General features: G+C 38.7%; 1 long non-coding RNA gene across 1 annotated transcript; it reads right to left on the bottom strand.

Annotated features, from left to right (window-relative positions):
• Positions 1-432: 432 nt before the first annotated feature.
• Positions 433-25,046, bottom strand: LOC113031679 (uncharacterized). The gene is made up of 2 exons (XR_003273764.1): positions 24,000-25,046; positions 433-530 (listed from the first exon to the last, which is right to left on the bottom strand). It is a non-coding gene; the product is annotated as an uncharacterized LOC113031679 (long non-coding RNA).
• Between the last annotated feature and the right edge of the window lie 1,456 nt (positions 25,047-26,502).

Here is a 26,502-nt window from a genome sequence, read left to right as displayed (position 1 = left end):
AAAATCACAACAACAGTTGCCTCAAGACACTTTATATTATAAGGTAAAGACCCTAGAATAATACAAAGAAAAGAGAAAACCAAGTGCTTTGGCAACAGGGGGAAGGAAAAACTCCCTTTTAACAGGAAGAAACCTCCATCAGAACCAGGCTCAAGGAGGTCATGGTTATAAAATAATAAAATAAAAATAATTAAACCAAACAGATCAGTTAAGTGCCTTCATTTAAATTAATAAATAAATAATAAAAAATAAAGTGCATGTTTGCTGCAAAAACCATGAGTTTTTTAGCTAATAGTTTAACAGCTGGGATAGAGAAGCTAGGCTTTGAGTTTTAAATGTGCAGGATTCCATTATGTTAAGTCGATCTACAATCACAATGTGTAATGTGATAGTGATGAATGGAAGATGCAGAGGATGAGGATGCGACAGAGCTGGATAGAAACGTTGGTGTAGAGTTTATTAAGCTGATGAACTTTCATCTTGGCAACACTGTCGTTCCAGTGGAAGGTCACAATAATGCATCCCAGCAACTGCAAAAGACAGAAAACAGCGGTTATTATACCATTCCTCTTCTGATACATCCATCCATCCATCCTCATCTGCTTTATCCGAGGCCGGGTCGCGGGGGCAGCAGCCTAAGCAAAGAGGCCCAGACCTCCCTCTCCCCAGCCACCTCCTCCACCTATCCGGGGGAACACCAAGACGTTCCCAGGCCAGCCGAGAGATATAATCTCTCCAGCGTGTCCTGGGTCTGCCCCGGGGCCTCCTCCCGGTGGGACATGCCTGGAACACCTCACCCAGGAGGCGCCCAGGGGGCATCCTTGTCAGATGCCCGAACCACCTCAGCTGGCTCCTTTCGATGTGGAGCAGCAGCGGCTCTACTCTGAGCCCCTCCCGGATGGCCGAACTTCTCACCCTATCTCTAAGGGAGAGGCCAGCCACCCTTCGGAGGAAGCTCATTTCTGCCGCTTGTATCCGCGATCTCGTTCTTTCGGTCACTACCCACAGCTCGTGGCCATAGGTGAGGGTAGGGACGTAGATCGACCGGTAAATTGAGAGCTTCACTTTTACACTCAGCTCCCTCTTCACCACGACGGACCGGTGCACTGTATCTTCTGATACAGTCATTTATAATATGCTTTCCTCCTATGTTTCAAACCTTGCTGATATGAGCTGACAGATCACAACTGGCACAAGAGAGCTATGCACAAAGTGGTCTATGGTGTTAGTGTCACGGCGCACTAGCAGCGAGAACAGTCTGCTAGTCAACTACAAAGTCCTCAGTTGAAGGATGGAGTGGTGGTGCTGGAGTAAGTCATGAGTTTGTCAGCCAGAAGACAGCAGTTCCTTTCCCTTTAAGGAGCTTTATGTGCAATTGCAAAAGAACCGTTTTGCTAGCTTTCAAATCTAAAATCTAACTTTGATATATTTCCATATTTTTAAAGCTGTTTTGGTAAGAAGCGAGTTGTGTAACTCCATGTCTTTATAGTTTATTTTTGAAAAACTAAAAAAGAAAATGAGTCATCAACCTTGAGACCAGACTGATAAGATGGGTTTCCTTTTAAAATACTGGAATTTATTTGATATAGCCATGCCAATCAGTTATCAAGCTGCTCAGGCTGTAAACATCCGGGTATGAAGTGTTTACTGTGACAACATTTCGCATGGGACTGCACTTCTGTTTTATCAGCTTCTCTGTATGGCATGGGTGTGCTGCAAATGCATGACTGTGAATCAACATACTGTTGAGTACTTCACTGTTTAATCACTTCTTGTCTGCACAGCCAAGTCGATTGTATGGCAGCCAAATTATACACAGCGTGATCATGTTTTAAATCATCTTCCCGTAATGGGACTATGGTACAAGTGCAGCATTATGGTAAGTATTGATCCAAACAACATGCCTAATAAAACTGATGTACAAAGAATTAAGTCATGGATAAACAGCTGGATTGGACATTTCTAAGCACAAATGCAAACAGATGATTCGACAGTAAATTAAAAACAGCACACATAAAACTACATGAAGGACAGTAGGTAGTTGCCTGTCTTTAAAAAAAAAAAAAAAGTGTACAGTGGCTGTATGATGTATGTACAGTGCATCACGTTTTGCATTCCCTGATCTTTGTCATTAAAAACAAACTCATCCCACAAAGTGTCCAAGTGACACTGTGTTTTGGCAAGAAACAGATTGAGTGACTGGGTGATGGCTGACGTAAGTCAACCTGTTAATCACCAATACGGGCTTCGTATGTTACGAGCGCTAGTAGGCTGTATGGGTCACCGCTGCTCTGTAAACATGCATGAGGTAAGGTTGGCTGTCAAAGTACAAGAGGTCACACTGATTTCAGAAATACGAAAATATAATATCTACAGATGATTTCATAGTTTTAAAATGCTGTAACTACATCATGCAAGTTTCACTCAAAACCGCGACATGATACAAGAAACCTGACAGCTTAATAAGAGAAACATGACAGATTTTGAGCAACCATAAACCAACATAACCATTGATTATGGCGTTCTAGTGGTCTACAATGGACCTAGTATCTAACACACTTCAAGACATCTCTCATTCTTGGGGAACCAGTGATTTATTTCACTGATGATACCATAAAGTTCACATTTACGGTTTTGTATGTGCACTGGGCAACATTTTTGTTTCTTTCAGACAAACGAAACAGGCAATTGCGGAGTGGCTTACAGCAGACAAACTATGCAACATAAGCACTAATGACATGGTTGAAGGGTGTTTTTTCCATTTGTGTTACTTTTCAATTTTTATACTTTGGCCATTATAAATGATGATGCAGACTGGCTAATACCTATTATCTGCTGATAAAAATATTCAATGGGACTCTAAATGTTACTGTAATTGTGAGCACACTGATGTGGACGTGATACTTAAAATAATCCCCAGTACAGTTAAACCGAGACGCTAGGGTAGCCTGTGCTACATAAATGCACTTCAGATATGACGAACGTGATTTATACTAAGCTATTACCCTAATTTAGTTCATCTGACATTCCCCGTTTCTAATGTGCGCCAGCTTCTACTCAAGTTCCCCAGAGCAACATACACGTGACATGTCTCTAAAACCAGACTGTATTTGCTGTGTGCACAAAGTGTAAGCCAAAAAAAGATATACTCAGCAAAACCCTTAAATATAGTTTAAAGGGCTATGAGGCCACAGGCAATAATTCACTAAAGTGGTCTTTAACTTGTTGTGCAATCCTAATTACAAATGATGTGAGCCTTTTATTTAAAGTGCATGATGTCATCCAGCTTTTTGGAGCCTTGATCCTCTCTCAGCTGTTGGGCTCTTCTGTGGAAACAGCTGCACTGACACACAGTTTAAAGAGAGCCTGCAACAAAGCTAAATATTAATCATGAGTTAGGACTGGAGGACTCATGATTATTCATGTTGACAAGGCTTATGTGTACGTGTCCTTAAAAGAAGATGTAATCGTTTTACGTGAAAATACAAGTTACCAAAAAAAGAAACTCAGATTACATTTCATTTACAGATGTCGTAATGTTTTGTGATGATGTGCCACGTTAAATTACAGTATTAAGACAAAATGCTAAAAACTAAAACAGGACATCCTCACCATTTGATTGACTGAATATTAGTAATATTTGTTTGAAGCTCAAAGCTTCCTTTATCAAAATTTTACATCCTTTTACTTTATTCAAGTAAATTTTGTTAATAAACTAGTTCTAAATTTACATTTTCATAGATTAAGAAAGTGTAGGAAACCGTAAGCGGGTTTGGGACTCTAGTGAATAAGTATGATTGGGGGGCTTGTTAATAAAGGGGGTAAATTTAGTGATACACAGGAAGAAATCAGTTGTGTGAGACAAATTTTTTTCCAGACTTCACTGCCAGTAAGTAAGTTCGAGGAAGTATTGCATGACTTGTTCTAAGATCTTTTGAGAAGTCTGCTTTGGCGTCTCCACAGCAATGAGTACAGGGCAGTAGTGATGGAGACAAAACACATGAAAACAATGATGCTTTTTAAAGCCTTTCATAACTATAATCTGAACTTTTCTAAGCACCCTTTTCCTCTCTTTATTCAATTTATATTGAGTTACAGGAAGAGACACACCTCTTATAATAACAAGCCCTGACACAGCTAAGGCTTTGAGGCCACAGCTGCAGCATTCTCAGTTGCATTCAGTCAAATTTAACAGTGAAACAAGAGCAGAATATGTCAACCATTTTGCACTAGTTGCAGTTTTCTCTTCACAGGTTTCTCTAACTGACGCAAGCATTTAGGTACTTTCCTCTTCACCAAAAAAAAAACAAAAAAAAAAAAAAAAAAAAAAACAACAAACAGCTGATCCGGGCCGCTAACCAGCGATGTGCTCCACCCAAGCGTTTTGTGCAGAAACATCTTTAATAGCTCACTAGCCTCAAATAAAGACAATCGTTTCATACTGTAACCATTAGCTTGTCAAGAGTGAGCATGAAGATTTGTTTGTTTTCTTCAAAAGTGCACCATTTTTTGTAATTTGCCAATTTTTCTTTTAAAGGTTGTAATGCTGAACAACCTTCTTGTGACAAGTTGTCTGCTCATGTTCACTGCAACACAAAATTAGCGGTAATGGAAGGTTTAGAACAGGGGTAGCCAACTCCAGGCCTCGAGTGCTGGTGTCCTGCAGATTTTAGATGTATCCTTGATCCAACACAGCTGATTTAAATGGCTAAATTACTTCCTCAACATGTCTTGAAGTTCTCCAGAGGGCTGGTAATGAACTAATCATTTGATTCAGGTGTGTTGACCCAGGGTGACATCTAAAACCTGCAGGATACCGGCCCTTGAGGCTTGGAGTTCCCCACCCCTGGTTTAGAAAGATATTAACTGGGTCCTGTTGGGTCTTTTTTGTATGAGTTAATGATGGATGAAGGTGTCATGCATGAGTGTTCACATGAGCTCCCTCCATAACCCCATGCGTCCACATTCAAATCAGGCAGTTACGCAAATTCTCAGTTGGTGTGGGCCTCAGGCAGGGTTACCCTTGTCACCGGGTTTGATTTTACTTTTTTTATTTGACAAGAATCTCTGCTCAGCCGGAGCCATTATCGTGAACTAAGAGTTGCATCGGTTCTTTTTGCTGATGTTACTCTGTTAACTTCAGTGAACTGTGGCCTTCAGCAAAACTGCAACTGAGCACTTAAAGCACTTTTTACTACAAGCCACACACACTCACAATCTGATTGATACACTGGGGGAAATTTGGGGTTCAGTATCTTGCTCAACCTCCAAGCACACTTTGAGTCAGGGATTAACAAACTGATTAACCTTCAGATTTATAGACAGCTTTTAACATTTTTCAAGAGTCTAATCACTTTATCTACCCTAGAAAAGTAAAAGTACTTAATAGTGTAACAAACTACTTTCTTCGTGGATAAAATAAGTAATTGATGCCTTACATCCTTTCACCCATTTTGCTGTATGACCAAACCTGCCTTAAATGTTGATCAACAGGGAACATTATGAAATGAAAGGTTTCTCTCCTGGGCACAGTTAGACAACAAATAGCAAATAAGTAATTATGTGGCATGTCAGAGTGTTAAGTTACACCCACTGGTATAGGCTGAAGTCAAGACTGAAGATGCAGTTTCCCAAAAGCAGTTATTAAGAGTAGCACACAGCCACGTCAGCAGTGATGTAAATGTTGTCCCCAGCTAAGTTAGAGTGTAGGCGAACAACCCTCCTAGTCTGACACCTTTCATGTCAGTGTTCAGCTGTCAAATTAGGTTGAGATTGGTACACATCACCGACAGTTAGATTTTAACCTCAACAGGGTGGAGGCTGCCATTTAACGCAAAAGCTCGAAATTTCACACACGCTATTCATCTAAAAAAAGCAGATCACTACAGAGGAACATTTATAGAGAACAAACATATTTCCTTTGAGGTTGCTAAAAAGCAAAATACACCTAAATACTGGCCAGCTAACGAGAAATGACAAATCTCCCACACTAACCACGGCCTGTATATTCAATACATGATAGACATGTCCTCTGGAACTGAAAAGTGTAACAAATGTGTAAGGTAAGAGCTTTAACCCTTGTGTGGTGTTCGTATTTTTGTTACTCAGCCAGTGTTCATGGGTCTGGTGGACCCGCTAGAGTTTTGGCTTTCCAAATTAACACTATCAAACAATTTTATGTTAAATTACTCAACAGATGTTTACTTCATCCCAATTACAAGACATATGAACAGCAAACATGGTTAATTTTTTCCCTTTACCTTTGTTAGATCACATTTATGAATTAATGTGCTTCTCGTTTTTCTTTTATATAAAATGTTATAAATAAATCAGTTATAATCAAGTGGAGTGAGTGGAAAGACACAACACATTTACACGTGAAAAAATAATTAATTGTTTAATTTTTCTTTTGAAAAAAACTGAACAAGGGTCTCACAGACCCGAACACCATACAAGGGTTAAACCTGAACCAACAGGGGGGTGACTCCTCACAAAAATCATTTCTATACAAGATTAAAATTCTCATAATCTTCTTTTCAACTGCCATATGACCTCTGTGTGTCTTTTTCTAATAATGTTACGATTTCAGTTACTCGTTTAAAGTCTTGCTGAATACAGCATGCTGTTCATTTTGTAAATTATGATCACATTAAAGGTCTTTACACAACAAGTGCATTGCTAAAAAAAGAAAAGTGCTTCATATGCACTTCAGGATGTTAGAGGGACAGTTTGAACTCTTTTTGGCAGAGTTGGGACCACATCTGAGATCCGACTGACCTGGAGCAACATCTACCTGTGTGTCTGAGGTAAATTAGTATTATTTTATCTATGTTATGGTTTATAATTAGAGTTGCACGATTTGAGCTACAAGCGTGCTTGTTGTGAAATGTGCAGGTCTGATTGGTCAGAATTGTTATTCACATACAAAAAAAAATCTGAACAGTGGTTAGCACTGTTGCCTCACACCAAGAAGGTCCTGGCCAGGATCTTTCTGTGTAGGTTCTCTTCAGGTACTCTGGCTTCCTTCCACAGTTAGTGGGGTTAGGTTATTTGGTAATTCTAAATTGCTCATAGGTGTGAATGTGAGTGCGAATAGTTGCTTATGTGTTAGCCCTGTAACAGCCTGGTAACCTGTCCGGGATGTACCCTGCCTCTCGCTCTATGGTAGCCTAGATAGGCTCCAGCTCCCTCGTGACCCTGACAAGGATAAGTGGAAGAGAATGGATGGATGGATGGTGTGTAAAGGCCTTAGTAAAACTGATAAGATTGTAGCAACCAGCTAACTAATGAGAATGCAGTGCCTAGGGTTGCTAAATCCACTCATCCTTTGTGATGTTTGCATAGAAATTACCAGCTTAACAGCTGTACTCAAGGCATAGTCTACAAAGTAATGGATGACATAACACTGATCAAGTCTATTGTTTTATGCCTAACTTTTTTTATATTAACACAAAAGAAATGTGTCATGGGTCACAATATGAGTCGGTTGCACCCAGATTGCCCCAAAATAGAGTGAAATAGATCAAAGCTCATTTCAACATGGCACTATCCCCGTCCCTGTTTCTATAATAAATCATTTTATTATAGAAGCCCACTGCATTTTTCCTCATAAACAAGGAACAGCCCTTCTTAACTGTCAAAATAGAAGCTAGACATAGACATACTGCCTGAAACACTGTGGTGTTTTATTTGCACTGGGTGTTTGCCATCTCCAAGCTGCTGTTTGCCTTCAGTCAGCTGAGATTGTTTATACCAAAAGTGATGACTTGCTTCTTGCCTATAAGTTTCCTGAACCAGGGAACTGCGTGGGAATACTATTAACTATAGCCCTGAAGTAAACCATCTGTTACCGACACACACACCCACACTGTCCTGTGTACCCAAAACAAAAGGAAAACTGGAAAAACTGAATCAGGACAGCAGGTTGGTTCTTGACTTGAGAGACAGCAACTGCAATTGGACTAGCAGCTGTGTTATGAGCCGCTTTCATTTTTCTTTTTTCAGGGAAGTGCTTTAAAGTCTACCTTGCTATTCAAAGCAGAGACAAAGGCCAGCCCTCAAAAGCTTTAGTGAGTCGTGGCAAAAATAAAAGCTCTTGATATTCCTGTTTAACCATCCACAGTTCAAATAACCTTCAAACTAGCACCTGGAAATTCAGTCATCACTAGTTCCATGTTACACACCCTCATGCACACAGGTTGTATTAGTACACCATGTTCCCAGAAATTTGTATCCCTCTTACTCTGGAGTAACGCCACAATATGGGCTGATCGTCATTCCTTTCATTCCTCACACTTATCCCACAAACAGCAACAAACTTCGCAGCAGATTTAGTGTTCAGGAAATGTTAAAATACAACAACGAAGGGACACGGAGAAATAAAACTGTACAGTAAAAAGATGAAAGAGAAAGAATGAAAGGGTGACTTGAAAGGCATTTACAGATATAGGTCTTTGCCAAAGACAAGCCTGTTCTTGTGAGTTGGCTTTCCAGTGAGTAAATTTGCTTTAGGAGGAAGCAAACAAAAGAAAAAACCCTCAGAGCTAGACTAAATAGCCACTTTGGAAGACAGCCTCGTTAAAGACTTGCATACTGTACATGACATGCTGGTTTTAACCGTTTATAGATGACATAAAAGAGAACGTGGAATAATGAGGTCAGCACTTAAACTGGGTTCAAAGTTTACAGTACCAAGCACTTAGAAAGTCAGCTGATCAGTCAGCTGAACAGGAAGCAAGTAATTCCACAGTAATATTAACAATTAACAATAACAGGAAGTTCCATTCATTTGTTTCAGAGTCCAATGAGGACAAAGTGAAGTGGAACAAGGAAGACCATCTGTGAGATAAGTTAAATTCCAGTTTGCGTAGTCTGTGGTTAGGAAAACAGAAACTAAAGACGCAAAGCCTCAGAAAAAGCAGAAATGTGGCGTTTGCGACCATTATAACTGAGAAATGAGCTCATCTGTTTCCTGTGTAGACTGGATCTGAATGGCTGATGTGGATGAGTTCACATTGCACAGAAAGGAAAGAAATTCTGGGCAAAGTTCACGGACACTGGCATTAAACTAACCCAGGTAAATTAACCAGAAGAAGGTTGGGCGCAGTTCAAATGAACCACCTGACTCATTCAAAATCAGTTAAGACAAAGACAAAACATACTATTCATAATCCTCTTAAAGATGGCTGTGGTTTCAGTTAGAACAGGGACTATGCTCAGATCCAAATTCAGTTAAAATGATTTTCAATTCATTTTCATGTTCTTACAGTCTAAAACTCAAAAGAAGGGCAAGTTCTAACTCTTCATTATTCAGCTAAGAAAACTGGCAAGACAAATGATGTCAAGTTCACATAATCAACTGTGAACCATTTTGTAATTCTTATAGAAATCACTTCTTGCTCTTCAGCCCTTCAGTTCAATTAAATTTTATAGCGCCAAATCACAACAGCAGACGCTTCAAGGTAGAGACCGTACGATAATACAGAGAAAACACAGCAAACAAGCAACCAACTTTGAGCAAGTATTTGGCAACAGTAGGAAGAAAACTCCAGCAAAACCAGTTTGAGGCAGCTTACTCACTGGCTGCCTTCTGACTGACTTTTGTCAGGAATTAGTTTCTACGAGTGACCTGAGTTTCACATATCTGACATATTCTAATTGCCAAAAATATCTTAACTGCTATAAGGTGGTTTGGTGTAGAGGTTTGTAGGACACGTGCCAGCCACCATCCACCAGTATACTGAATGTTTACGTTACTTTCACGTGGCCTCGATTGTGCATTACACATATCCCACAAGGTCACTACTAGTTTTTTTTTTTACTGCTGTACAGAGAATCTATGCTATTTTTATATGTAATATGCATAATGTTTGCACAAACTTTCTTGGATCTACTGACATGTGACTAGAATTCCTAAACCAAGTTTCACAAATCTTGTGACTGCTGCGGGAAGCTATGATCACACAAACTTCTGTGACGAAACTAAAACTAAAGTTTCCTTATTTTCCACCGTCTCCAGTATTAAAAGCAATTGATTTGTTGTGGATTTGTGTAGAATCTCTTGTTAACAGCTGCCCTTATCACCAAAGGCAAAAGACTGAAACTTGTGTAGGAGACTCACTTTATACAGCTGCACTGTGAAACTGAATCAGTCTTTGAGCGTGGGCGTGCAGCTCAAGAATGTGGAGAGTGTGCCAAAGCTACCTCACATTTGGTAAACAGACATGTACTTCCCCAGTCCACAGACTCCTGTGTCAGGACCTTTAATTATGTCAGATATGTGAGTGGGATGTAAAAGTCTGCCAGTATTTCACTCAAAACACCGAAGGTGTCAGATAATTTTTTATTTTTTAGGTGGCAGAAGAATTTTTCTGCGTGGGCTGATAAAGCACAGAAAAACATGTCTTTTGGGATATGACATGAAACCATAACCAAGTCTTATGAAAACATAGCACATGGAGACCAAATCTGTTCAGGCAGGCAAGTATAGAAAGGTCTTAAATTGGGTGCATTGCACACCATCAGCCTGAGGTGCATGCCATATGCTTGAGGCTAAGGATGGATTTTTGAAGTGTGCTTCCCATAAAGCCACAAAAAATAAAAAATAAAAAGAACAGCCAAGGCTGGAGGAAAGAAATGTTCCTCCAGACAACAAAGATGAGATTTCTGCACCTATGTTGGTTAACGGTGAAAAAACAAATGCTTTCTATAATTTTAGTAACAGATTTCCTGGTGTTTTAGCAGATTAAAGCCATTTAGTCTACATTTAGGTATGTTCTGTGATTTTATTAAGAGACTAGCTGTGTTTCTGTTCCTTTTACTGCACAACAGACTATCAAATAGCTGTGAACCAGATTCTTCCAGACAAGGCGGGGTGCAAACCTTACACAGGAAAACATAACTGTTCCTCTCTTTCTGTAAACTGAGGAGCCTGTTCGAGGTTCACTGAAGGGCTCTTTGAATTCCTTTGGACTAAGCTCTTGTTTTTCTGGACTAAAAAGGGAATGTCTGGGTGCTCATACTGAAACTGGAAAATGCCTTGGATCACTAAACTAAAGCAACGCAACTCATGTGCACTTCATGCAGTCTGCATATGACTACATTAGCTTCTCGGGGTCTAATTCCAGGGCACACAGACCTGTGATTATTCATCATAGTATGCCAAATAAACTTAATGCAGAGACTTACAAGCTACATCACAATCAAAGGTGAAAAAAGTAGATGGAACAAACTAGCATGGTGCTACAGCATTATGTCAGGATAGCAAACTCCTTTTGACATAACTACCGTACTAATGGTTGATACTCTTTGATAATCTTCATTTAACCATTTAGCACTAACACTGATACTAGCAAAAAAAAAAAAAAAGCAAAAAAAAAGCTATTAGTTGTATAGGTAATCGATTATAGTCAAAAGTACTGGAGGAAAAATGAAATTTTGACCTGGCCCAAATCTGCATTTGAGGTTAACATGCGTCTGGAGACATGTTAACTAGACCACAAACAAAATGCACATGTAGGCACTACAAGATGAAGGATCACAAAGTTGATAAGAGACATAATCTGTTCACGTTAGCATATCAAATATTACGTGTATGCATGATGTATGTTTAATAAAGTTTGTGTATTTTTCTCATGTAACTGGACGTGAGGACAAACATCAAGCGTGTTTCTCCTTGACCTTACGTACATGTCCTCTCCACGTGCCGTCATTGAGCTTGGGAACACCATTTGTGTTAATCATTGCTCGTTGCACCATGTCTTCCCATGAGACTGTGCACTTCTTCCTTGTCTCACGCCTATCAGGTTTCATTGCCAGAATCTGATGCAGTGTCAGCTAACACCTATTTTCCCCAAGTCCTACAGTAAGCCTAACCTGAATGTTTTTCTTGGATGCTCTGGGACTTTCTCACCTGTTTAATCCCATGAAAGAGAAAAAGAAAATATTCTCCTTTTCCTTCCAGTCAATAATCAACAACAAAAAGCTTACTGAAAACACATTCAGTTGTCCTGGTGTAAACAGTTCCCACACTCAGCTGGTGTTGCTACTACTACAGAAAGAGCTAACGTCACTAAAGGGAACGGCCCTTTTCAACGATAATAGTTGTAGGATTGTTTGGGAAATGTTACGAAATGAAAACACATTACATCACGTTGAGATTTTATCGTTATGTTGATACTATGTGGGTACAGTGTTCTCACGAGAATTATTTTATCTAAAAAAAAAAAAAAAAAAAAAAAAAAAGGCATTTTCTCACACGATCCATGTCAGCTATAATGGTCACAAATCCTGACAGAGCAAGTGTGGAATACATTCATAGAAACACAAAAGTCTGCACACAGCACATTTGAGATCAAATGCACTCAGAAGCATACTGTTCTTACAGAAGTCACGCAGCAGAGGTCACACACAGAGGTTATACAGTTTACCCCAGATTTATCAGAGCGATCTGCTTCCAGTCAGCAGGTATGGGATAACTGCACAGTTTTGTGACATGTCTAATGAAAATGTTTGTTCAGGTTGTAACCTGTCCATTTCTGATTAAGAAACAAATGGGGTAAAAAAGGTGAATGAAGGAGGTTCATCACTGTATATTGAAGGTGGTGACGGAGGAGTGATGAATAGGGTCTGTCATCTCTGCTCACATACAGAGATGAGTAGGAGGATGTTGTTTACAACCTATTTCCGACAAGTGCTTTCAAGTAAATCTATTTGGTTTCCTCTGTCACTGTTGTGAACAAGTTTATATTCTGCATAAGACGCTCCAGGCTTTTGAACTCCCTTTTATTAATCAATTTAAATTTTATTTATATAGCACCACATCACAACAACAGTTACCTCAAGGCACTTTATATTGTAAGGTAAATAACCTTCAACAAAATAGAGAAAACTGCAACTATCAGACGACACCCCCCTATGAGCAAGCACTTGGTGATTTGAGTGGAAAGGAAAAACTCCCTTTTAACAGGAAGAAACTTCAGGCAGCACCAAGTTCAGAGAGTGGCAACCATCTGCCGGATAACTGGAGGGAAACAGAACAAAAGATAACTATGTAAAAGAGGCAGAGATTATAATAACCAATTAAATGCAGAGTGGGATATAAACACACACGGGAGAGAGAAAATAAGTAGGACGTGAAGAAGGAACGCTTGGTGCATCATGGGAAGCACGCAAAACCCTAGGCCTAATGCAGTATAACAAATGATCAGATGATTCAGGATCACCTGATCCAGCCCCGACTATGTGTTTCATCAAAAAGGAAAGTTTTAAGCTTCAGCTTAAAAGTGCAGAGAGAGTGCATGTCCAGCCAGCTTCCAGTTTGTCCAAATTCAAACTGGAAGCTGAAAGCTGAAGCATTTGCCTTCCATTCTACTTTTAAATATCTTAGGAACCACAAGTAAGCCCACAGTCTGAGAGCATTGTGCTCTATTGGGGAACAATGCGGTCTTTAAGATAAGATGGGGCCTGATCATTTTTAAAAACATGTGCTTGTACAATGAATACTGAACTTGAGCTGACTGTTACTGTGATTTGGTGCTATATGAATAAAACTGAATTGCATTGAGCTGGCATTAGAACCTGGTTAGCTTTGTCTTCTTTAGCTGATGTGAGAGGAGAATAGCAAGAATTTTCACAGTTCACCAAAATTAGACCACAGAAGATATTTTCTTGGCACAAAACTACATAATTTACACACCATCGGCTACCTCTGACCATGTCTATGACTTTATGACCACAGTCAAAGCAGCCATCTTCTGATGGCTAATTTCAGCATTGTGATGTACCAGGTCACAAAGCTCAAATTATACAAGACTTGCTCCTTAAATGAGGTTATTGTACTCAAATGGCCTCCACACTGATCAGATTTCAGACAGAGTATCTGTGGAATGTGGTGGAATGGAAGATTTGTAACACAGATGTGCAGCCGACAGATCTGCAGCAATGACGTGAAGTTATCGTGTAAATATGGGAAAAGATCTGAGGAATGTTTCAAGCACTTTGTTAAATCTATGCCACAAAGAACGCAGTACTAAAGACAACAAGAACTCCAACCTGGATAAACAAACATGGTGTAACCAAGTGAAGTGTCTCTTACATTTTATTGTGGCAGCAGCATCTCTTGGACAAGGTGAATGTTGTGTATGTCAACCATCTACCAAACATGGATTAGAACTTTCCTTTCAAACCTATAGTTAATATTATTTTTGCTATGAACATTCTGCCTTATTAGTCTAACCAAAGTTCTTCTGTATATTCCAGGGTGCCGTTTTCAAGATTGTAGATTGTGGTGGGTTAAATATCACACGTGAAAATGTTGCCCTTCTCATTAAAGAGGCACATTTCCTAAATGTGAACCTTTTCATTCAAGGCTGAGCTCATTGTTGAAGCAAACAAATATAGAACTGCAAACAGCGTCTGCACAAACACCACGATCAGATGACATATAATATAGCCCATGGCAAACAAGTGGCATGTGTATATGCACATTTCGCGCTGGTGTATACCTGATATCGCCTGAGTTTTCAATGCTTTTCTTTCTCCATTACTGTTCATTAGATACGCAATGAAATCAATCATGGTCAGGCCAGGTCCTGTGTCCTTGGTTTTATGAAGTGCTTTTTAAAGACAGAAAAGCTTAAATGTTAACCTGGTAAACATAATCAACTTGCTTTATATTCAGACTTTAGACCTTCATTGCAATCTTAAGGTTTGCTTGTGGTAACACATGAATTACCACAACTTCCCGATAAAGAAATTATTCACAGTACTTTTTGAAAAATGTGTTTTTCTAAAAGAAAATATCTCCTCTTTTTTGGTGAAAGTGTATAATAAAGTAAAGACCAATCTTTAGCAGCAAGTCAGTGGTGGTATTGACATATTGTTCCACTGTTATTGGCTTACATTTGCTTAGTATTATAATCACACCACCCACGCAGTAATTTCCGTTTGATGCCACGCTTACCCAATCTATCAGATTTCTATCTTGATAAGTTTCTACCTTATTTAGCAAAGCATTTTTAAGAAAGATTTAAGCAAACACCTTCCCAGCTACATTTGGCCATTCAAATGAAGTGTAGCAAATATAACACTGTATTCTCGTTGCTTGGACAGAGGCGAGTGATAAAGTAATTTTGAACTGCAAAACCAGTACAAGCAACCTGATGCCTGGCACTGGCCACTGTATTGCAAGCGTGACATGCAGCAAATTAAAGTTGAGCTGGCCTTAACATTTTCAGCTCTGCAATGATGCAGTAAAGCATCAACCATATGTTCATATGTTTGTGCACACAATGTAGCTGGCCACACTCTGCTGTTGTGTGCAGTACAGGAGCTTAGCCTAAACCAGTCTTGTACAGTCTAGCTAAAGTTGACATTCATGACCAACGGTGGTAAGGAGCTGGATGGACACAGATCAAGTGTCCTCAAGTCTGCTACCAAGGTACGTAAGCAATGCCTCCATGAGTGGTCTCAACTGACCGCCAATGTTCACAGACAAACAAGACCACGGGTGATGTCAAAAAAGACTTAGCAACAGTGTAGCCACACTTGGCTTAATAAGCTTTCAGACTGCAGTAAACAATAGATTTGCTGGGGACTATCTTCAGCTGTGGATTATTACATGTTTCATGAGTCAAAGTAAACTACACTAAGTGTTTGTGCGTCACCTATTATAACATTGTGGACGTCTGATGAATTAAAAGTTTGGAACATTGATGAGAATCTGTTGCAAAGAATGAGATGATATGCATCAGTTTGGTCAGGTTACTGCTGGTTGTACTCTTCTTATGGAATTTTGTAATAATTGGGAAAATATCCCCAACTCAGTTCTGATTAGAAGAAACTTCATACAGTTCATGTTGTTGTTTATGAACACATTTGATCTTCAGCTAAACCGCTTTTCTGGTTTGGACTTTGATTGAATTCGTAGGATTTGTATAGTAAAACTGGATTAAGGCATTGGAGGAATGCGCATGTATATATAAAAATTCTTAAATCAATTTGATAAGCATTCATGGCAGAATTAAGTGGATTATGTTTTTAAATTGTGTTTTCCACAACACAATGACCAATCTTTTCTTTGTCTTTATGAAATGACAGCCTACCAACACAGGGATCAACACTTTACCAAGCAGCTTTTTTCTGGTAATGTGAAGGCGACAGGCTCGAGCTAGCAGACCTCTCTTTTTGTCTTTGGTTATCAGCTGAGCTTGTATTTTGTCTGTGAAGTAATCCCTCGTATCGTCATGTATGGGGGAGGATGAAAGACTTTAGACCTGACCCAAATTCACAGAAAGTCCTTGAGACATAACAATGGCAAAGCCTACAGCAAAAGCCCCTAATTATCGTTTTTGTAAGTGCGTAGGTATTCTCTGAGGCATGTAACTGGGGAACTATGCACTGAAAACAGTAATTTAATTCTCTTAGTAAAACATTTAACAGAACTTGGACTCTAACTATTTTATTCGCTACAACTACTAAGTTATTTAAACCCCATGTTGTTCTGTATACTATAAACTTTATTTAAAAAAAACAAAAACAAATAAAACCTCCACAACTTTAAGGTTAAAAGTAGAGAGGGTGTCCAACTCCTGAATACAAATTGGGGGTTGGTTCAAGAGCAGAAGCACCTGATAGCTGAAGGCTCTGCCTCCGATTCTACTTTTGTAAACTCCAGAAACCGCAAGTAAGCCTGCAATCTGGGAGCAAAGTGTTCTGATGGGATAATATGATACTATGTAGTAGAGCTGGGCGATATGAGATTTTTTCATATCACGATATGTTTTTTTCATTTCAGGCGATAACGATATCTTTAACGATATAAGCCAAATAACTATATTTGTAAGATTTAAATGTGCCGTTGCTCACAAGTAAAATGTGAAATAATCAGCAGCTTGTTTTTATTTAAATATTTATTTCCCATAATAAGTTCAACAGGGTAGATGTACTTAAGGAACATGAGACTTTTTCAGATAAATAAAGGCAAATATTGCAAACTACACAAAAGGCAGCCGCTAAAGCGTTTAAGTTTCAAAATAGAACAAACGAAACAGACTACTAAATTGTCAATTCCACTTAGAAACAAAATATTAATTCTAAAAATAAATCTTAGTTTGTTTTAAAGAAGAACAGACAAAACTGACTAACTTTTGTCAATATCAAATAAACTGAGAACTAAAAGGAAATTCTCAATCTCTCCTTGTTGTATAGCTTAGCTTTTCAAACAGTTTTAACAGTTACTTTAGTCTGACAAAAGCCGAATGACGAATTAGCGCTTCCAGTCAGAGACTGAGGCTACGTCCACATGTACACGGGTATTTATGAAAACGGAGATTTTCCGTTTTTGTTTTAAAAAATAATCCCGTCCACACATAAAGGCAGAAATTAAGGAAAACGCTGCTGTGAACATGCCAAAGCAGCAGGTGGCGCTAGATTCCTAACCGTGCAGAAATGTTGGCCAATCAGAAGTCTAGAAGCCTCGGTGGGAAAAAGTAAACAAAGCTGGGGCATAGAAGCAGAACCCAGTCGTATGTGTGGATGGACAGTAACTGTGTGTATATGTAAGCATTTAAACACTGCAGAGAGTAGAATTAACAGTATTGTAGAAATTCATTTCACCGAAACAATAACGTGGCGCACAGTGTGACGCATGCACCAGTTTATTGTATTTCCAGACTTGCTTTCGGCACAATTTACAGTGCACGCTACTCTATTTTTGTCAGACTTGAAATAGCCGAAATACCTTCACACTACGGAACTTCTATGGCTCTTCCGTTCGACAATCTCTCCGGCATTGGAACCATCATCTGTTTTTTCTTCGGTCACGCTCGGTTGATTTTTCTAGTCGGCACACTCATTTCCTCCATTACGCGCTGGCTCCATTACCTGCTGGCTGCTTCCCAAACAAACACACGTGCGGCTTGGCACTTGTGCTGTACGTAACAAGTCACGCGACGTGACGCTGCGGCTGCGATTAGTTCGGCTCTGCGCTACTTAATTTGGATTGGCTGACCTTTTTTTTTTTTTTTTTTTTTTTTTTTTAAGAGGACAAGAGCGGCGAGGTCTATCGCGATAGCTTAATTTCTCTATCGAGTAAAAGTTATATCGCGATACATATCGTTATCGTTCTATCGCCCAGCTCTACTATGCGTGATCATTCAAAAAGTGGATTTAACAGGGAGCTAATGAAGTGAAACTAATAGTACCAACACAAAGTCATTTTAATGATTTCTGCTTATCTTGACTTTGATTGCCCCATATTTTAGCTGCAAAGTTCAGCTTATTCCAGTACACAAGTTGCATGCATCTTTTCACTGAAACTTCAAACATACCCTCTTGTCTTTAAGTTAAATTACAGGTGAACTGAGAAAATGAAAGACTCTTTGGTAAAGAAACTTCTATTACTTACACTTTATCTTTGCTTAAAAACAGTCACTCTAAGCAATCTAACACACCCTAACCTCAGAATTATCTTAGTTGTTAGTCTTCAAGGATAAGTTATATAGTGGGTAATATAAGTGGACAATATAAGGTTTCAGAAAAATGTGTGGAATCATATTACAGTACTCTTACTAGTAAACATATCTAATGTTGCAAAGGAATGAAGGCATAACACTTCTGTTTTTAAACCTGTCCTGTTGCAATAGGGCTAGTTTAAGATGCTGTGGTGTTAAGAGAGGCATTGGGCTACCAACATATAGTGACTTAGCTAGAACTGTAGTCACAACCAGTGGTAATTTAGCACATACAATAGACTACTTGATACTTTAGCATCATATATTTCAACCTTTCCCCATGGGTGCGTCCAAATAAAAAAACGTTACTGTTAGGTAATGCACAACTCAGATCTCTGGAGGACATTGCAGTGAATTAATTCCTGCTACAGATATGCAAAAGAAACCGCGTAATGAGAAAATTTACTGTCTCTAGTACAGAATATTGGACAACATCTACAATTTCTTTTTGTTTCTATGAGAAGTTACACAGCAGATTTAAAAAAAAAAAAAAAAAAAAAAAAAAAAAAAAAAAATAGGCAACACTGAATTTGGGAGTCTCCAAATCTTCTAGGAAAAGGTTAAGAAAATATATAAAAGTAATGTTATTCGTTATAGCCTAGCTAAATACACTTCATTTTGAACACCATGATTTCATTATCAGTTAGAACCCATTAACCAACTTCCACATATCAAAGTCAAATTAGTGGTTGGGCTGGAGCCTATCACAGTTACCATTGGGCAAAAGGCAGATCACAGTCCTGACAGGCCGACAGTCTTCAGCAGGGTTAACACAGAGAGGCAGAAAACTCTTCACATTCTAGAATTATCGACTGAAAAGGCTAGCTCCCACACCACCACACCAAAAACAAATAGATGACAAAGAATCTATGGATTTCCTTCTTAACAATTGGCCAAAAAAAAAAAAAAAAAAAAGTAGTATCTATGAGTATGCCTACTAGTGAAAAACGGAACAATCCAGACTGCCACAGTCATAGGCCAGCTGATACTATTGAGACAAGGGACTTTATAAAACATTATAGAAGTGAGAAATACCTTCCATGCTTAAAATTCTAAGTAAACTACACAAATATGGTACTAGAAATCTACCAGGAAGCTTACATGTAGCTCTTGTGCTAAGCCTTCTGCCCAGACTGCCCTATTGTGCCATATGACTGGGACCACTAATGAATGAATGATGCATCAGTCAAGCTTAGCTCATGACATTAAAGTATGACTCATTTTTGTCTCCTATGCAGCAGTAATATTTGCTAGTCCAACTGAAAATCTGTGGGTTTGCTTGAGAAGTAAATTTAAATCTCAGACACCGGAGATTCATTTGCAAAGGGTCTGTGTTGAATCTTTTTGCTGACCAAGTGCTGAAACAAGAAAAGTGGATGCATAAATCCTGCTGACAAAAGAGACACGTGTTTCAAAGCAAGAAGAATCATGGAAAAAAAATTCATGTGATACAAAGACGCATGATCCCATATTTTCAGTGGTGAAATGGTAGTAAGTCATATGAATTATGTTCAGCACAGAGGTTCTCGAAAATGACCACATAAATGGATAACTATCAGGAGCATACTGTGTTTTTTTTTTAATAAACACAATAACCTCCATTCATCTGGGATCAGTGGCTTTTAAACATTGAGCTCCAGAGATTGTTGTGAGGAATGTTAAAAGCTGCAGATCTCAATAAACAACCAGCGGCAAACATGCAGTTTCCCAAAAAAAGGTGAAGGCAGGGTGGGGGCGCCAACAACCTGTAACCAACACTGACCACCTGACCTCCACCCACCAGTGATATCATCATCACACCTTGGAACATTCAGGTTAAACAAGTTCAGACATGTCACAGTTTGACCCCAAAATACCAGAAGTCAATGGAAAGAGACGCCTTGCAGCCAAGTCACGATGCTTCTGAAAACAGAATGCAGGGCAAAATCTACTTCTGCCACAGGTCATAAGAGTTCAGTGACTAAGAAGGAAACATGATGCAATTCTCAGGTGGCTGTCACCCCCTGTTATTTTTCCCTTACAACTGTATCATCAACACAAACACAGAAAACATCATGAAAGTAACCGATAACATAAAAACTGCATGTATGAAGGTTCTCAGTCATCCAGGTCATCGTAATTTAAGGAGCTTGGAAAGAAAAGCGCTGGTCTGCTTTAAGTTTCCTTGAAGACGTTTCACCTCTCATCCGAGAAGTTTATTCAGTTCTAAGAGCAATTGGTGGAGAATCCCAGATTTTAAGCCCTATGGGAGTGTCCCCAAGAGGGTCATAGACCCCTTATTGATATTGATCCTCTAATTTACTGAGTAAATCACATGATAGGGTGAGACTAGGCTTCACAATGGGTTCAAGTGAAACCTTGGCTGATTGTGACCCAAACCCGTTTTCACACCTTGGCTCGTGTGATTAGGTAGAGGCTCAACAGGGGATCCATCAGACATGGATCAAAGATCAAATGGTACATGTTAAAAAATAAAGTTGTTTTTTGTGAAATTACCATATATGGAGATAAATGTTGACATAATTCCAGTATTGTACTTACAGTTCTAAACTCAGATGACTGCACAGAGTTGGGAGTCAGTAAGGACATAGTTGGAAATTTTGACCTTGGGCCACACTGATGGGTTAATCTAACCACTTCCATTTCTCAGGTCACTTTATTGTGTCAAACTTACGAAATCATGTTACTATAGAACTCCAACGGTAACCCATGTCTCAACAGCATATTTGTACATTGGGCTACCAGACTATATCACAGCAGAAGACAAACTGTAACTTCAAAAAAGCAGTCAGAAAGTTATTTTTCTGCCTTTGTGCTCCTTTAAGCCCATGCAAAGTAAATTCAGAGTAAAGTTTTTGTTGTTAAAAAAATATAAGAAGTATAAGAAAAGACACTGCCATCTCAAGGCTTAATAAATAGTTACTGATTGACAAGCACAGGCTTCTGTGGCTTGCTATTTATTCCTCAATGCGCTGCAATTTCCTTCCTGCTGGTAACATGCTGGGAACATTGCTGGGAACATCCCACCCTTCCAGACAGAATGTGACTCTTGTTACCAAACTGTTCTATCCTTGGAATAGAACAAAACACAACAAGCTTCCAATGACTTCACTCAGGGTCAAAGACTGGCTGTAGAGTACAAAATGTGCTGAGAAAAAGCCTAGAGTTAAGCTTCAGCTTGAGGAAATAAATGAAAATGTGCCACAACCAGCCAATAGCACGTTGTTGTTGGTTTTTTCTTTTTCTTAAAGGACTATTTATCTTTAAAGACGCATTATCTGTGCTCACAGGATTTCCTTCAGGCAGAATAAAGAATAAAGTCTTAAGAGGTTATTCCATTGACAGTTATCACACGTGTGTTTGCATCAAGGTCCCTGATGAAGGCCAATAGCTGGTGATTTGAACTAATTCAGACACCTTGGAAGTAGTTGAAGTTAAGCTAGAAACTTCTACACAGTTCCAAAAACAAAGAACAGGCTTCATACACCTTTTTCAGGGTCAAATTCAAGCACTTCTTAAGCACTTTCAAGGTCCCTTTGCAAGCTTTTCCAGCACATTGATGCTTCTTTCCTGTGTGACAAGAAATAGGAGATGTTTGTTTTTTAAGTTAATTCCCAATTAAACCGTTTTATTGCTAACTACATTGCTGTCTGTATTATTGCTGAAGTCCTAAATGATCACCTTTAAAGTGTTTGTGCTAATAACATCATGTACAGTCAGACAGGCATGGAGAACAGCACTGACTGGGAGAGGCTTTGAATAGATCACATCGTTCAATTCAACATATAAGACTTTAAGAAAATTTACAAGTATCTACTTAAAATCTATTGAATTTATCATCCGTCATATTATCACGTACAATTCCAATGTATTTTGTTCATCTCCCTTAAATAAACAGGCAGCTTTAAAGTATGAAATATTCATATACAAATACACATAAATGTGGGGCTGATTGTGCCCCACAGGCTTCAGTGTGAGCTTGAAGACATTCATAATGTTTAAGTAGTTTAATGTGTAGGTGCTGGCCAGAAACACATTTTGAATGAAAGCCGGGGAACTTTGGTAGCACAGAAACAAGTGGCTATTCTTTGTGACCATATGGATCGGTCCCTCATATTACCATTATTTCACCCAAAGGCACCAAGTTAATACTCAAAAAAGCTGCAGCAATACACACAAATATAAACAGTACTTGGTGACAACTTTGCTTTTAGCCTTTAACCCTCTGGGGTCCAGGGTATAATTGGCCGTTTTTGACTATATTTCATCTTTGGCAAGATAGAGTTTTTAATCTGTTATTTTCTCATTTCGACATACTGTATCAGCACAATTTATCTAAATTCAGACAATTTAAAATACGAGTAGAAAGTGATATTTTTGACTGTAAAAACCACAAGCATGTTTAACACATCATTTTCATAAATTCAAATGCAAATAGAAATTGTACATTTTTAAATAAATTGTCAGTTTTGCAAACAACAAAGTTATATGGTACTATTTACCTAAAAATGCAGCCAAGGCTCAGTTTTTTACAACTACTTAAAACTACTTTACAAAAGAAGCAGCTGTTCTGCATCAGATAAGAAGGCACAAAAATTATTTATGCAACTCCAAAAAAATAGTTTGTGTTCACTATAATACAGATGAGAACAGCACAGGGATAAACCTGCAGGTCTGACAGCAGGTGTGTCACTCAGCGTTTACACTGCAATCTGCTTTTGGTGGCTTTTTTGCAGCAACTGTGACGTTCACTAGTAGAACTGACACAAAAAACAAAACACGACTACACTACACACTAACTACACAAGACAACACACTAACTTGAGACTCCAAACACGGCAAACCTCACAAAATCACATATCAAAACTCTCTCTCTCTCTTTCGCTCACTCACCCTCTCTCGCTGGTCACTCCTAAAACTTCCCCCTCTTCCCAAACAACCAGATGCCACATGTTGCCATATCATTTTTTGATTGGTCGACATCAATCAGGATGGAGTGTTTTTTCTTTTTTCACTCACAGGCAAAACGTGTTTGCTAGCGCTCTCCTTAGAAAATATGTTTTTACCGTTTCTTCCTGGAGTAAACGCCACTGTTTTATTCAGAAAAAACCAAACACCGGTTTTACGTGGCCTATCAACACAATTTAACAACTGGTATACAGTTTGAAGTTCGCACTTTCAACCCAAGTTGAAATGGAGACTCTGGGTCCGTCGACCCCAGAGGGTTAATTAGAAAGCCTAAGTTGGCCAGTTATGTATTGGGCTAATGTTTAAAGCTTTCACTTGAGTAAATTAACTCATATCACTGCTAAGTAATGTTAGCTAAGTTCACAGCGTATTCCATAACAGCGCTGCCATACTGCATCACACTAAGTGTATGTCAATCATTTCTACAGCGAGTTTGATAGCAAAATAATAATCATAATTTAAAAAAAAATATAGCGTGTGTAACGTACGCGTACTGGAAAATTATTTACTAGCACTCACCTATCATGCGACTGGAGAGCGCAAACTCCGCCATTATCGTTTTCTGACATCACAACAGCAACCTACAGGTATGTTAGCGCACTCATCCCCGACTGGCCGAGGGAGGGGCGGGGTCACACGTTGAAACAGACACAAGGCAGCCAGGCGGGGAAAATTTCCTTTTACATTTTGCGACTCATTTTATATCTATCTGATAGGAAAACTATTAAATCAGATAGTTGTTTGTGGTGAATGAAATACAGCTACACTTTCAAGCACTTTTAAGCACCACATCTGAAATTCAAGCACTTTTCATACCTTGAAAAGACAACATTAACAACAACATTTTCAAGGATTTCAAGCACCCGTACGAACCCTGAAAGAAACCTGTATGAGCCGATAAAGTTAGATGTTCAGTGCTGTTCCCAAAGCAAGTTGTAAGATGTTTAATTTAAATGCTACTTAATATTACTAACAAAGAAAACTGACACTAAGAGCTGTTACAATTTGAAAAGTCGATGCAAATCTTATTGCTAGCAAATAGTGAAGTTGGGTAATACCAAATGCTTTTGTTACATTCTGGAAAATCAGACAACTAATCAGGTTAATTGACAATAGGTTTGCAATGTGATTGGGTATTGGATAGTCAATCGTCAGTAGCACTTCAGTGTAAAATTACACGGAAATGGCAGCCAAACTATTGCTGAAGAAATTATAAGAAAGCTTGATTACAGTATTAGAGTTGAGGCTGTGCTGAAGAATGAAGATGGTCAGATGTTGACTTTCAAGTTTGTTAGAGTTGTACAAATTCTGTTTTAGGCTTATATACTGCATTTCCATGTAAATTTCAGTCAATCACACCCCATTTCCCTAGCAAAATATAAAGAGGGCTGGCACAAAACATGTGCACAGTATTGTGTATAAACAAGATCTAGGATCACTGGTGCCTTCTCTGGGCCTGAACTCATTTAAGATGGCGTTAATGAAGTGGAAAACTATCTCAGTTTTTTGATCTTGATCAGAACTGAAGAAGCTTCTCGGATGAGAGGTGAAACGTCTTCAAGCAACTTAAAGAAGTCCAGACACTTTTCTTTGCAAGCTCCTTTGACTATCTCAGTTTTGTTAACAGCATCTTAACGAGCAGAGAGACAAGGGACAATGTGTTCTGTTTAGAAGCTAACATCAAATAATAGCATCCATAATGATGGGGCACTAGTACACATTGCACAAGCAACTTAAACATCTTAATGCTGAGTAGCACATACAGGATTTAAGAGGAATGCATACTGCCATCTTCCTTACATCTTGTTCAAGGAAGGCCTTACTTATTTCAGCAAGATGTTCTACATCTACATGTTACAACAGCTTTGCTCCATAAGGTAATACCGTGTGGTTGCTAAACCGGCCTGCCTGTAGTCCAAACTTCTCACGCACTGGAAACATATGACCAAAGTAGGTGACACAAAATATTACTGTTGTGCAAGTGACATCCAATATAAAGCAAGAATGGGAAAAGAAATACAAGAAATGGTCAGTTCACAAATGACTTTTGTCAAAAGAAGAAGTGATGCAACACGATGGGAAATGCTCATCTCCATGATTGGACTTTTGTTTTTAAAATGTGCATATATTAAACAAACCACAGTAATTCAGATTAAAAATTTTATATGATTACCGACCCTTTCTCTGACTTTTGCTACACTACATGTCACATGTCTAATTTTTCTGAGTAGTGTATGAAGAAATGAAGGATGGATAAGACTTTTGCACATTACTGTAGAAGTGACTCCAAATGTTAAGCAGTCTTCCAGCTTCTCCACAGCAGCCATCGTGGACATTTTTCACAATGTTATGATGCTTATTGCTTACAAATGAAACCAAGAAAAACTAATAAAAATAATAATAATTATTATTATAAGACTTTGTGTGAACAGCCTACAATAAGCTATCTTAAAGCAAACACTCACTAAAAGAGAAGAGTGCATTTATTTCTATGGAGAATCCTAAACTTGCTTGGCAACTTAATTTGGAAACAAATGCATCATTTTCCTGTAGTTTGCATATCTTTGCGTACTAGACAGTGGTAGGCCTTAGCTATTTATAACATCACAAACTAGACGCCTATATCAAAATTACAGAGAACCTAGGCAGAGAACTAAAACTGATCCTGAAGTGATCTAGTCTGCCAAACAATATAAAATTTACTAATTTAAATAAATGTCATTAATAAGACTACTATAATAAGTGTTTTTTGTTTGTTTTTTTAAAGAAAAAGGTATGAACACAGTTTAAACGTACAGGGTGTCAAAAGAAAACTGAGGACTGCAGTAGAAACTGACAAGAGTCCAGCCTGTATGTCATAACTGCCAACACGGATAAGCCGATAATACTGCACTATGGTCATCAGTCAAGTCAAAGAATAAAGTTTCAGGAGGAGAGATGACTCCACTCAGGAAGGAACATGACACGTCACCCAGTGGATCCAATTTGATCTGAGATAAGTATCACCTCACCAAGAAGAGAT

The sequence above is a fragment of the Astatotilapia calliptera genome, chromosome 11 (assembly GCF_900246225.1).
Source record: "Astatotilapia calliptera chromosome 11, fAstCal1.2, whole genome shotgun sequence".
NCBI classification, from domain to species: Eukaryota; Metazoa; Chordata; class Actinopteri; order Cichliformes; family Cichlidae; genus Astatotilapia; species Astatotilapia calliptera.
The sequence above is the reverse complement of the archived record's forward strand: the minus strand, read 5'-3'. Positions and strand labels throughout refer to the sequence as shown.